The sequence below is a fragment of the Podarcis liolepis genome (assembly GCF_965112155.1).
Source record: "Podarcis liolepis genome assembly, chromosome: 11".
NCBI lineage: Eukaryota > Metazoa > Chordata > Lepidosauria > Squamata > Lacertidae > Podarcis > Podarcis liolepis.
In genome coordinates, this window is record NC_139565.1 from 25,262,297 (window position 1) to 25,275,718 (window position 13,422).

Genomic DNA, 13,422 nt, shown 5'->3' on the forward strand with positions numbered 1-13,422 from the left:
AACATCCCTCTTGGGGAGAAAAGAGTTGTTGAAGAAGAAAACCTCCAGCATGCTTGTATATTGTCAACGGATCTTTGGCAACCGGCGCAGTACTATCCAGTTATTCCATTTTTGCTTTTCTCCTCACTTCCATGCTTTCTTGTGCAACTCTGCCACCTCGGAAGAGAACAGAGCCAGTCTGACATCTATTGGGATAAGGGGGAAAGAGTCATTAGTAGAAGCGAAAGAACAAGATTCATGGCACATCAGCAAATAAGCTCAAGTTCTCTCTTTTGTAAGAAAGGAAAGTATGGTACAATTAGTTGGGAATGTCCTTCTTGCCCTCTGCCAAATTGAAGAGGCATGATAATAGACTAATCCTATGGTATGCTCATTGCTCTTTATGATAATCTATCTGTAGTGCCTGCTGAAAATTCATTGTAGAAGCATCAGATCACTAAATTGGAAGGAATGTTAGAGGTCTAGTCCAATGCCCTGCTCCATGCAAGGACCTACAACACAGTCTACAATATCCCTGATAGAAGAACATCCAGGCTTTGTTTAAAAACTTTTAGTGAAGAAGAGTAATTCCTGAGGGATTACCTGGAAATCCAGGATAGACTGAAGGAATATCACCCAGCAGACTGGCTGGGTAATTCAGGATGCAAACCCAATGCCTATGCCAAAACCTACTGGCAGTTGTGGCCACTTGATCCTAAGCTATTTGACTTGCCATGGTTTCTTATTTGCACACCCCATCCTCCAGTTGCCCGGACTCACTGCCCCTAGTCCTGCAAATTTCTGTTCCATTTTCTGTGTATTTCAGTTGTTTGAAGACAGTTCTTGTGTCTGCCCTTAACCTTTTCTTTCCCATACTAGACATACCCAGCTCTTTCACTGTTCCTCACAAGATGTAGTTGGTTCCCTTATAAAACTTGATGGCATCAAACTGAAAGGCACTTACGCAACACTGAACAAGGACATAATGGCAACATTTGAAATAATTTTAGCAAAATATTGAAATAATTTTAGCAAAATTGGCCAATTACAGATTATCTCAATGAAGGCTGAGAACATTTCTCTGAAATGGCCCCAAATACTTTAGCTATTTAATGAGAAGAAGGTGCAGGAAAGGGGAAACCACACACACACACACACACAAATATCTACACTGTCTGTTTGAATCTTTGCCAACAATAATAGCTTAAGCATTTTACCCTGTTACCCGTGGTGAAAGACGCATTCAACATTTGCAAATAATTCAGTTACTTTAATACATTTGGCTATTGCAGGCCATTTCAATTAAGTGAGCACCTAGAACAGCCACTGTTTCCACACAAAAGGAGTAGGAATAAAGATAAGCTAAGGAATGCTCTATCATTACTCATTCAACAAAAACCTTTTTAATTCATGCTAAATCTTAAAAAGGGGGCTCTTTCAGATTCCTGTTGAACTATAGCAGCATTATTTGAGTCAGGTAAAGCATTGAGCTTCAAGAACTCAGACATTTGAGGAAGTATCATGTTTAATAGTGGCTCCGGTTGGGGGAATTATACTAGAAAAGCATCTGTTGTTTACAAAGTTACAGAAAAACACTAATGTTGTGTTTACGCACAGATGGATAAAATGCAGCTTCCTAGTGCCTCTCTGCTACCACCTGTCAGCAATGAAATTATTTTAATGGGGAGGATTTCCTTTGCCATTTGTGTCTACACTGAGGAACCAAGGTTACCAAGCATGAATGATGACTCATCCACCCCACATTAGTCCTGTGCTTGTGAAGAGCCTCAGTGGGACACCCTAAATCTCTCATTCACTTGTCTAGTGCCTCTCTTTATCATACAACTCTCATACCTAAAACAAAACAAAAAACCAAACCAGATTTTCTCTCTCAAGCCTCATAGCCCAGGCAAACTATTGTGTTAAATTCTTGCAGAGCTTTTTCCTTGTCCTAAAACAGAGAGTAGAAGGCTTTATTAAGGACCACAATGCCTTCTGGGCATCCTTCAGAGGCCACATTCTAGTCATGAATGAAGCCAGAGTCAAAAGTGGGCATAGTCTGTGGCAAAGGTGGGCAGAGCGGGAAATGTTCATTCTACCTTTGTACAGTAGGCTAGTTTCAACACATATACATCCTTTTCTGTTTTCCATTCAGCCAAGCAAGAGGCATTATCAGCAGTGGTACAGCATGGGTTGCCAGTGCCCGGGGCCACACAGAAGGAAGTGGGTGGGAAGGAGGGAAACATGCGCATTCAACTGCCTAACTCCATCAGCATTACCTAGGAGATTGTAGCTTCAGAGATAATAAAAGAAGGGTCTGTTGTCTGGTTTGCATGGAGAAGCCATTTTCAATGGAACCCAAGGATGGAAGCATGCAGCTGTATTGAGGCAGCACCGGGTATTGAAATTTTGCACCCTTAACAATTTTGCGCCCAGGACCATCACCCCTGTGCCCCCTCCCCCACACATTATGCCAATGATTATCAGAGTTCAAGGGCACATTACAGGGAGGCAAAAACACTAAAAGAGAAGGAGATGCCTGTGTAGAGATGGGAGTGGCCTGAGGAACATCCTGAGGCCAAGTAGAACTGGAGGGCCACATTCGGTCCCCATGCCTGAGGTTCCCCACACCTATCCTAAAACAATAGTAAAGCACAATCTGCCAATTTTTTTGTGCCAGGAGTGAGTATTTCTGCTTATACAAGGTGAAGCACCCAGTTGGTGTTGATCATCCCTACCCCTCCAACTCCTTACACATGGTGCCAAAAAAGAGAGCTGCTCCTGAGATTTGGGGAGCCTTCTGAATCAATATGGAAGTATGAGTGCTGGTGTTCATAGGCATGCTGGATATATAACACAGTCATTATAGCTAGTAGTCATTGATCACCTTATTCACCATGTATTTAAGAATTTGAGTGGGCCTTTGTGCTTGTGGCCACATCTATGGCCAATGAGGCTTGCCTGACACTAAATATGCCCTTTTTGGCACCAGGTTAAAACTCTCATTAAGTGTTTGATGGCATGAGATGGGCTGGTTTTGCTGATCGTTACATTTTGATTTTATTATTTTTTTGTTTATATTCTGCAGGCCTTTTCTTAATTTTTATGTGGTATGTGCTTTTCATACTATTTACTTTTATTGCTGTTTATTGCTGGGTTTAGAAGAAGAAGAAGAAGAGTTTGGATTTGATATCCCGCCTTTCACTCCCCTTCAGGAGTCTCAAAGCGGCTAACATTCTCCTTTCCCTTCCTCCCCCACAACAAACACTCTGTGAGGTGAGTGGGGCTGAGAGACTTCAGAGAAGTGTGACTGGCCCAAGGTCACCCAGCAGCTGCATATATATTTAATATTTCTGTAAGTCATCATGGGTTGTTTTTGAGAAAGGCAATAAAGATTCTTTAAAATATTGATATTAAAGAACAACAAACAACAACAAAGCTGGTAACTACATGTGTCCAAACAACAATAAGATATCATTACTCAATCAAAATATAGGAAATGTAAGGTTAGGTATAATGAAAATTTTACACACAAATAATGTGCATCTCAAATTGAAATATGGTTGTGCAGATTTGGTTTGTTTTCATCCAGTTTAGTTATGGGATCAAGCAGAATAGCCACATTTGCATCCCAGAGGGATGATCTGAGTCACACTTTTAGACAATTTTCTGGTTTTAAATATGCATTTTATATTGCTTTTTATTGCTTGCTGTTGTCTGGAATACTTTTTTTAAACATTGATTTGAAGTTTTGGAATATAATGCAATTAATAAAGTCTGTAGATAGATAAATAAATACAATAAATAATGCATTGCCCTTGGTTCCTTGGAGGAAGGGCCAGCTACAAAATACATCTGATTAATTTTCGTAATCAACATAATCTGACTATGACAAACATAGAGAGTGTTGTACTTTCATTATAAAATGCTGTGAAGAAGGGTAGTGCAGTTTCCCACTTTTTTTAAAAAAAGTTATTAATCTACTGTACAAAGACAGTCTTACATGAAAATGTTAAGGGAAGAAAATGTATGGCCTTCTCAAAGATAACAAGAACTAACATCTATGTTTATTTTCTGCATTTGTACAAAGGCTAAGTATGCGGAATTCACATTCCTGGATTCTCATGAAAATATTTAAATGGATAGTTTTCTCTTTATTTGAATGTCCCATCGATGACAGATTGTCTTCCAGCTAGGACAAAATACTTGTCCAATTACACATTATAGATACTGTACATTACACACTTTTTGTGGCCTCGTGTAATAAGCATTGCACGAGAGATTAGTTTCATCTTCTGGAAACCGAATATGTAGCTAAATAAAACCCACTTGGCACTATTTGCTTTTACAGGGCAATATAGCTCCAGGCCACCGTCAGGCATTCTGAAACTGGAGAAAGGCTGTGTATCCAATAAAAGCAATTAACACATTCATTTATTTGGTGAAGGGAGGGAGAAAGGAGTAGAGAATGGACCCTAACCAAGGCCTCTAGCTTCCCTTTAATGTTCTGCTTTTGATCTAAAGAGTCATCATCGTCATGTGCTTATGCCGGTACAAAACAAAACACAACAATTTCTTTTTTTAAAAAAATCACAATTACAGGGTATACAGGCAGCAATTCTCTTTTAAGAGGGCAGATACTGGAGACTGGCTGGCAGAGCTCACAGATCATGTTTCTCCTCTCTCTCTCTCTCTCTCCCCCCCCCCCCGGCATCTCTGAATTCTTCACTGAAACCTGCCAAACCCCAGCTTATACTATTGTAAGGGTAAATTGGGTCATTGAAAAATATCTGTATGTAATGAACAGCAGCCATATTAAAGTCCATCCTTAACTGGATACCAATCCAGGCCATGGGTGCATTCAGACATGGGGAATAAAGTGTTCGTTTTCCTGATCCTGATAATCCATGCTGGCACATTGGTCCTGTTTCTAATGTTCCTTTCACACTGCAGTACCTGTTGAATTGTGGAACTGAAGCTGATACGTAGAAATGCTGTGCTAAATTTCGTGCGCACCAGTGGTTGTGAAGTGAAACTACAATGAACATCATGGGGCAATGTCACTTCTTCCCTTTGCTTTCTACACATGCTTACTTCTGTTCTCCTACAATTCCCCCTTTAAAACTGCAGGAAAGAACTGTATGCTCTAAATTTCACCACTTTATCCCTGCAGTGTTTCTGGTTTAGAGGGCTGCAAGCACTAAACATATGCAGTATTCTGTTTCCCAGATGTTGCTTTTATGTTGTGTAAAAGCTGAAATATAATGTGGAAACGTTAGCGAAATGTCAAGGAAATGGAATAAACTGCCATGTGAATGCAGTCAGTGCTTTCATAACACTGCTTGAATCAATACTTATTCTAAGCAGGATAAAGAAAAGGTGAGCCAGTCCTGAGGCTGAGGAACACAATGGTTTCAGATGGAGTGAAGACACACATAAATACATAAATTTAAATACAGAAGTTAAACAACAACAGCTCTTTCATGGTTGGTCTAGCTCAGGCATCCCCAAACTCGGCCCTCCAGTTGTTTTGGGACTACAATTCCCATCATCCCTGACCACTGGTCCTGTTAGCTAGGGATGATGGGAGTTGTAGTCCCAAAACAGCTGGAGGGCTGAGTTTGGGGATGCCTAGTTTCCAGGTAAGACTTGGAAAGACTACCAGTCAGTGTGGATAATACTAAGGTAGATGGGCCATTGGTCTGACTCAGTAGAAGGCAGCTTCCCATGTTCCTATGATGGGAGAGATTTTAAGTCTATGCGTTACTCTCCCTTGGAAATAAACAGGCTTTTAAAGTGCTGAACTTTGCCACGACGGTGCCAGTAGAAAGAATACTGCTTTGGCCTACATGCCAACAAGAAAGATATGTTAAGCTGCCTGAAGAAGAAATCACTCTGAGCCCTCTTATCTGAGCCGATCGAGAAGTTCCTTGAAGGCATCATTCCTTTTAAAGGCACCATTTCTCCTGCTGCCCACAGAATGCTCAGTGTAAATCTGCCCACAGAATGCTCCGAGAGGGAATTTAGAACAGAGAAGCAGTGGGAGACATAGGAGCCAATTCTTAGGGGCTGAGGTCCCTTCGCATCCCCCAATAAAATATTTGAGTTGTTGGGCATTGACATTCAAATGATGTGTGTGCACTAGGTCCTGTGATTGATTAGGCAGGCCGAGGCTTATCTGACCCGCACCCCCTTATTTTATTCAAGTTGGCATCCCTGGTAGGAGAAACCATGCTATGCTGGCTTTTTTGCACTCTGAATGAGCTCTCTAGGCTCAAAATCTTCATTGTAAACACTTTTTAATACATATTTTCAGCCAATGTCTACTTTGGAATGTTTGGAAATTTTTGCAAACTGGTAGACGACGCATAGAATCATCAAGATGCCCCTTCAGTAGCCTAGCTGGTCCCCAGCAGCCTCTTGTTAGCTGCTGGTGGTGCAAAGCTCTAACCAAATGTGGCTTTCTGATGATGAGAAGGGGCAGGGCAGGGTTGAGCAGGTATGGGATTCATTGAATCTGTAGCCAGTCCCACTGCCATCGTGCAACAGCAGCATGCAATCAGTGGATTAGGGATTAGGCTAGTGTCCTAAATGTTCCAGTAAACTAAAGTATCAAAGCCTGGTGCCTCCTTCCCAAATCCCAGGAAGCTTCTTCCTGGCTTAAGGAGGAAGGCATGATGTGCCAATGGGGTCCAAGAGCCCTCCCACCACCTTCCCAAAGCCTACCCAGCTTTGGGAAGGAGGCAGGAGGGCTCCAGAATCGTGTCAGAGGCTTGGCAAGGAGGCCAAGGAAGCTTCTGCCTGGCTTAGGGAAAGAGGCATGTTGCTTATGCTTGTGATGTCACAACATCGCAATGTCACGTCTGTGATGTCGGCCCTTCCCAATCGACCTCGCAAGCTGGCACCGCTAGCCCTAACTGTTCCCATATGAAAAATTTCACCGCATGCCACTGCACCCAATGGCATCAGGCCTCCACCAGCTCCATTGCTGTGCTTGCCCCATACCCTCCAATGAAAATAGGGACGTCCCATTCCATAATGATAATTTTACTATTTTTATGCCACACATCTTACTGGCTTCCCCCAGTCGCTCTGCACAGATTCCAACAAATAAAAATAAAACATTTAATATTTTTTAAAACTTCCCTACACTGGATTGCCTTTAGGCAGCTTGGGGGTCGGATAACTCCATACCCTCCAACATTTCTCCAATGTAAATACGGACATCCTAAAGAGAAGTGGGACATTCCAGGATCAAATCAGAAATCAGAACAGCTTCTCTAAATCAGGGATGTCTCTGGAAAATAGGGACACTTGGAGGGTCTGTTGTCCATTTCCCATCTTCCATCCTAGTCATCATGCACAGTAGGCTGTCAAAGTGGTAGTGGCCCCATTGGTCTATTAACGGCCTGCACATTAGCCTGGGAGGTGGAGATCAGTTGTGACTTGCACAAAGATTCAAATCATCACACATCCCTACTGAGTCAAAAAAGGAGGGGATAATAGGTGTAGAGTTTGCCGACTCTCCTCCAGGTCTCCTTTCTCCTCTCCATAGGAGTTCCAAGGACTTCACTGGCAATGCCTAAGAGTAAATGCTTGAGCATTGTGGCCCCCAGGAATCAATTCAGAACTCTCAAAGTGGCAGCATTAAAAAAATATGACATATGGAAAATGCCAGCAATAACTTAAAACAAGTTTTTGATTTATTTGTAGCACGACTTCTGGCATCATTACTGTGAAGTTCCAACAATTGGAAAACGCTTTTGAAATGTAGAAAACAAATCCTGTTTTTGTTCTTCATTTAAAATAGTAGTAGCTGCAGTAATATCCATGAGGTTTTTTTTAAACAAAAGTCTTACATTTTATGTTACCTTCAAGTATTATGCTGAAGGAAAATTAAATTACTCCCGTTATGAAAACTGTATCTTTTCAAAAATCTTTTCCTTAGGCCAGTTTTAATTTCAAGAGGTTATATAAAAGTCAAATGGCTTAAAATAAGCACATCCATGTATTTTAAAACCATCTATGTATTTCAAACCTGGCTATTTTTATCTTTATTCTTTTCAGTGCTTAAGCATGCATTTCCTGATTTTAATTTATTTTTTTTTTAAAAAAAAAATTCTTCAGTATCCAGAGATAAAACAAATTGCATTTGCTCTAGGTTTTAGGACATAGAATGTTAGCCGTGTTTAATTGTGTTTGACTACTCAGCTGTTGCTTTAGAACTACAGCTACAATATATAATGGAATTATGTTAAGATTGCAACACATAATTAATTACTTAACTTGCCTAGCATAGCATTTGACAACTGGCCAGGATGTTAGGTAGGGGTTATAGCAGGAAACGGGGGCCAGAAATTCCACCTTTCAATGCTGCTGCAATCCAAACACGCTGAGTATTAGCACATTTCTGAACTGTTTCAAAAGAAAACATGGGGGATCGAGTAGCACTCAATTCTCCACTTCGTGTTCCTTTTGGAGCTTGATTAGATACGATCTAAATTCAAAGCAAACATAGACTGCCAAACCAAACAGATCTCTCCTCAACGTTTCGCCGTTTCATTATATCTCCAATGCATAAGGTGTTATGAAGTGCCATATATCTTATGTATATCTCAACGGTATGATGTTCTGAATGCAGTGTGCTGTAAATCAACAGGATACCGAGTCATGGTAAACAGAACTAATAATAAAAGTGAGAAAACACAAACCAAGCCTAAACAAGAAATCTTTCTCTCTCCTACACACACACACACACACACACACACACACACACACACTTTTAGTGAGCTGTAATTTTGGATGCTGTGAAATGCTATGGGATCCACAAGTCAAAGGTAAACCAACTCTGTATCCTGCATTAACACTGCACAGATTCTGTGCCAGGTTATGGGCATACCAGATTTCCTTCATGCTTGACTTATTAAAACCATAGACCCAGGTTTTAGTCAAAGCTGTCAGTTGTTTGTATTGGTTTGCATTGTTTGAAATGGCCTGCATGTCATTTAGGGTTCATTTTCACAGGAGGATCCTGTCATGTCAGGTTTCTTAGCGCTGCTGTGAAATAATCACATACCCTTAGAACATTTAGCAGATGGAAATGTACTGGGACATCCCATGAACGTCTAGAAGGCAGAACCCATATGATTCAGATTGCAAGTAAATGGACTGCAGATCTTCAAGTCCACAGATGTGCACAGTGAAGGCACCATCATGGTACATGCTAGTGCTTTTTTTCCTGGAAAAATAGGTGCCGGTACTCACCATGAAGTTGTTACAGTAAGTGCCACACTTTTTAACAACAAAAAAGGAGGCGCCAGTATTGCGTACCCTTGGGTACCCTCTGAAATAAAGGCCTGGCACATGCTGTTATGGTCATTGGATTGATCAGATAAGTCATGTAGAAGATTTTCCAGCATTTTAGAGATAGGAAGCACAGAGGAGGATGGAATGACTTGGCAAAGAGACTTCAGCAGATATTTCTTAAGTACTAGTCCCATGATAGAATTGAGGTGGTCTGGAATTTTCCAAGGTCTGGAATAATCTCCATGTACGAAAGAAGAAGAGGAGGAGAAGAGTTTGGCTTTGATATCCCACTTTATCACTACCCAAAGGAGTCTCAAAGCGGCTAACAATCTCCTTTCCCTTCCTTCCCCACAACAAACACTCTGTGAGGTGAGTGGGGCTGAGAGACTTCAGAGAAGTGTGACTAGCCCAAGGTCACCCAGCAGCTGCATGTGGAGGAGCGGGGACGCGAACCCGGTTCAGCAGATTGTGCTACACCACACTGGCTCTCAGAACATACCCTTGAACTCTTGACATTTCTTAATCTAAAACAGGCTGCTGCTTCATATCATACAAATGTCATCATTCATATATATACACACACACATGCAAATACATGGAGACTTTGCTCAAAGACTAAAGCTGCAACCATACTTTGGAGCTTAATTCACTATGCATGAGAGCATTGGTGGCTGATGCCTAGTGGAACTGGTAGAGGAGAAGGCAGGAAGGAGATGGAACCAATGAGAAGTGGAACCAACTAATTGTGTCCCCATTCTCCTCCATGCCAAGTTCTCCAAGGGCAACACTAAGACTAAGGAGAAGGAAGCTGACAGGCATTGCCACCCCCTGAACTGGTTGTAGCAAGGCAAGCAGGCAGGGCTGGGGTCGACTGGCGGCAGACTGAGATTAGTGGGACAGAGGACCATTCACCCTGACAGATTAACCTCCTGTACATGGGAGTGTAGGCTAAATTTCTAGAATGCAGCCAGCTTGTGTAGTGAAGAACTTGGAACATAATCAGGACATTCCCAGTCAATGAATTCACTTGCTGTAACCGGCAAACCACCTTTACCTCCTTCCTGCAATGAGTGGAAAATATAGAGGAAATGAAAGGAATCAAGCAGGGGGGCTGAGGTATATTTTCAACAAATGTACATGGAGGGAAGGTGTTATTAAAATTCCTGCCCAGCACTAGTAGATTGGAGCTCCATCGAAGCTATTGGTTTTGTCAGGGAACTGCCATCAGTACTGGAGGGAGAGAGCAAAAGCCAGAGGGATTCCAGAGAGCGTCCAGGGATCAGGAGGAGCAGCCCATCTTCTGGGGAAGAGAATCAGCGTAGCACCAGTGGAGAAGGGGGGCAGGTGGGGGAAGTGGTGAGGTGGTCCCATGACTCCTTGCCTGGGACCAGCGGGGAGAGTAGGGGTCCTCCGTTGCCCATGCCCTCCCTGCGCAGAAGGTTTTTGCGCAGAGAGGGTAGGCGGAGACTAGGCGTCAAAGAACTACTTTGCTGGAAGAAGTTTAAGAAATGCCCACTCACGGATTCTGCCAGCGATTGAGTCAGCCACGGGTGAGTGGCTGTCCGGACAGAAGAGGTTCACTTTGACAGCCCAGCCAGGTGTTTGCACCCAGCCAGGGAGATAGGCACCTGCTTACGCACGAGCAACCCCTAGAACCATTACAGGTTTTTTTAAAAAAAAATATGAGAAAGAGAATCTCAGTCATGGGATTCAAAAAGGGCCAAAACAAGGCCTAAAAATGGATTGAAGTGAGTCCAATCTGATGCCCTCCAGCTGTTTTGGACTACAACTGCCATCATCCACAGCTAGCATGGCTGTTTAATCCACAAGAACCTGGAATTGCACTACCACCTGCTTGAGTACCGTGCCCTCAAAGGCAACAGGAACTTAAGAAGCTGCTTTATACTGACTCTGGCTGTCATTCTTCAGAGTTCAGCAACTTTTCGGCAGGAGTTTCATCTTGGAGAAACCAGGGATTGGCCTGGAGTCTTCTACAATCACGGCAAATGCTGTACTAGTGAGTGACAGTCCTTGCCCTGACTGCATTATTTGTGACTTGCTCTAAAATAGTTAGTCCAAACAGTACAGTTGGGTTTATTTAGTTAAAACCAGAAGGTCATCATGAATTAAAATAGTTTTCAAGTAGTTTCATATATTTCCGTAAGTAAGCAAATGGTGGAATGCAAATCAAAGTCGGCACGGCTATGGAAAGCTTTCATCCCCCAAGCCCTGTTTGTGTCTGTTGATACAACTGGTGCAAGCAAAAATTAGTGCTGCTGAGGTCTAATACAAATCTCCTTTAAGCTGCTGCAATCACATCATGACCACGTTTTCCACCGCCTACATCTCATTTCCTTATTCATGAAATGCAGATCCTGCGCGCCCTTTTGAAGTGCAAACAGACAGATATAATGGACTAAAGTATTTTTTAAACAGTAAGCTATTACAAAAAGAACATGGATTTCCGCTTCTTAAATTTAATACTTGATACTTGGGAATAGCTTCCCTTCACATCCACACAGGAGAAGAACATATCTTCAGCACTCAAGCCAGGGTAGGGAGCGGATATTTCGTGTGAATTTTGTGTTTGTGTATCTGTGTGTTGTAGTCTCATTTAAAGTTAAGTGTCATTGAGGTGCACAAAGCCTCAGGGTGACTCCTTCTATATTTGATACCAATTTGAAAGGCAGAATTGGTAGATTACATAAATTTCAGATAAACATCAGCCATCTAATCAGACTGGTTTCACAACTGTCCAAATGCAGCTATAGCCAAGATGGCTTATATTGTAGCTGCAGTGTATTCAAGCACTTTAATTTTTGTTACTCAAAAGAGTCTGTCATACCCCAGAGATGAATTGGAAAGGATCCATTGTTATCAGCAACTCTGTGCAATTGAAAGGTTTGTTAAACTCATTCTGATCAATTCATTAAACAGCCTGAATGCTGTTTGAAAGCCATCTATACTAGTTGGATTTCTTTCACAATTTCTAATTCTCAGTAATAGGTAGAGAGCACAAGATACAATGGAGAGAAAAACCCATCTTCCTTCAAACTTCACTTTCTGGGAAAAGTAACATCTTTGCTGTAATGGGACCCACCAATGAAAGCTTTAAAATGGTTAATGAAACCCTTATCTAGAATCAGTTAAAGCTCAGATTACTTTAGAAAGGGCTGCACATTTTGGAAATGATGTTTACTATGAAGTTATAATCTATACGTTTTGTATGTTTTTCTATGTCATTTTTGGGTATGAAAATGTTAATGTTTTATCTGATTTTTTAAATAGTGCAATGCATTTGTGTTTTTAAATGTACCGTAAGTTGCTTGAAGACCTTTTAGGTAACAAGCAACTAATAAGATTAAATAATAATGGAGTTAGTGTGGGCAACTGAGAATGTGACAAGGCTGAATAGGAACAAGGGTTCAGATTTCCACATCAGAAGTCAATTCAGCTAAAGTTAGTAGGGTCTGGGTCCTGTTGAAAGCAATGCAACTTGTTACTCATTCAGAACTGACCAGACATGCTCAATGATGTGTGGGAGGCAGGTTGATTTGAACTTCCTGATCTAACGCACTGATCTGAACATATGCAATTTGGGGTGGGGTGGAGACAGTGCTATTTTTTCTAAAAAAAGAGGTGCCAAAACTCACCATGAACATCTCATTCCTTCTCTTATAATGTCAATGGTGCCCACTTGAGAGGTGCTGAAACTGAGTTCTGGTGAGTTCTGGCTGGAAAAGACCCCTGTGGAAGGGATTCAAAATACAGGGTAATGCAGAAATATGACGGGACAGACTTACAAATGAGCTCATGCAAAAATGACTTGGAGTGTAAATAGATTGATCTGTGTCCATCCTTAGAACTAATTTATTCCACTAATTTCAATTGGTAACTACTTATTAATTTTAGCTTTATTGGGACCTTTGACATTTTCGGCATAAATAATATGTCATAAACTTTAGGTCAGTGGAGAGTCATTTTATTTTCTCATGGTGTAATTTCATATAAAATGCTTGGTTATGTAGTTTGCATTTTGTGTGACCTGTAATATATTCTGTATTTTCACTGCTGCACTGCAAAGAAGGTTGAACAAAATGAATTGCCGCAGGAAAAACAAGAATAACTCTGCTCAGC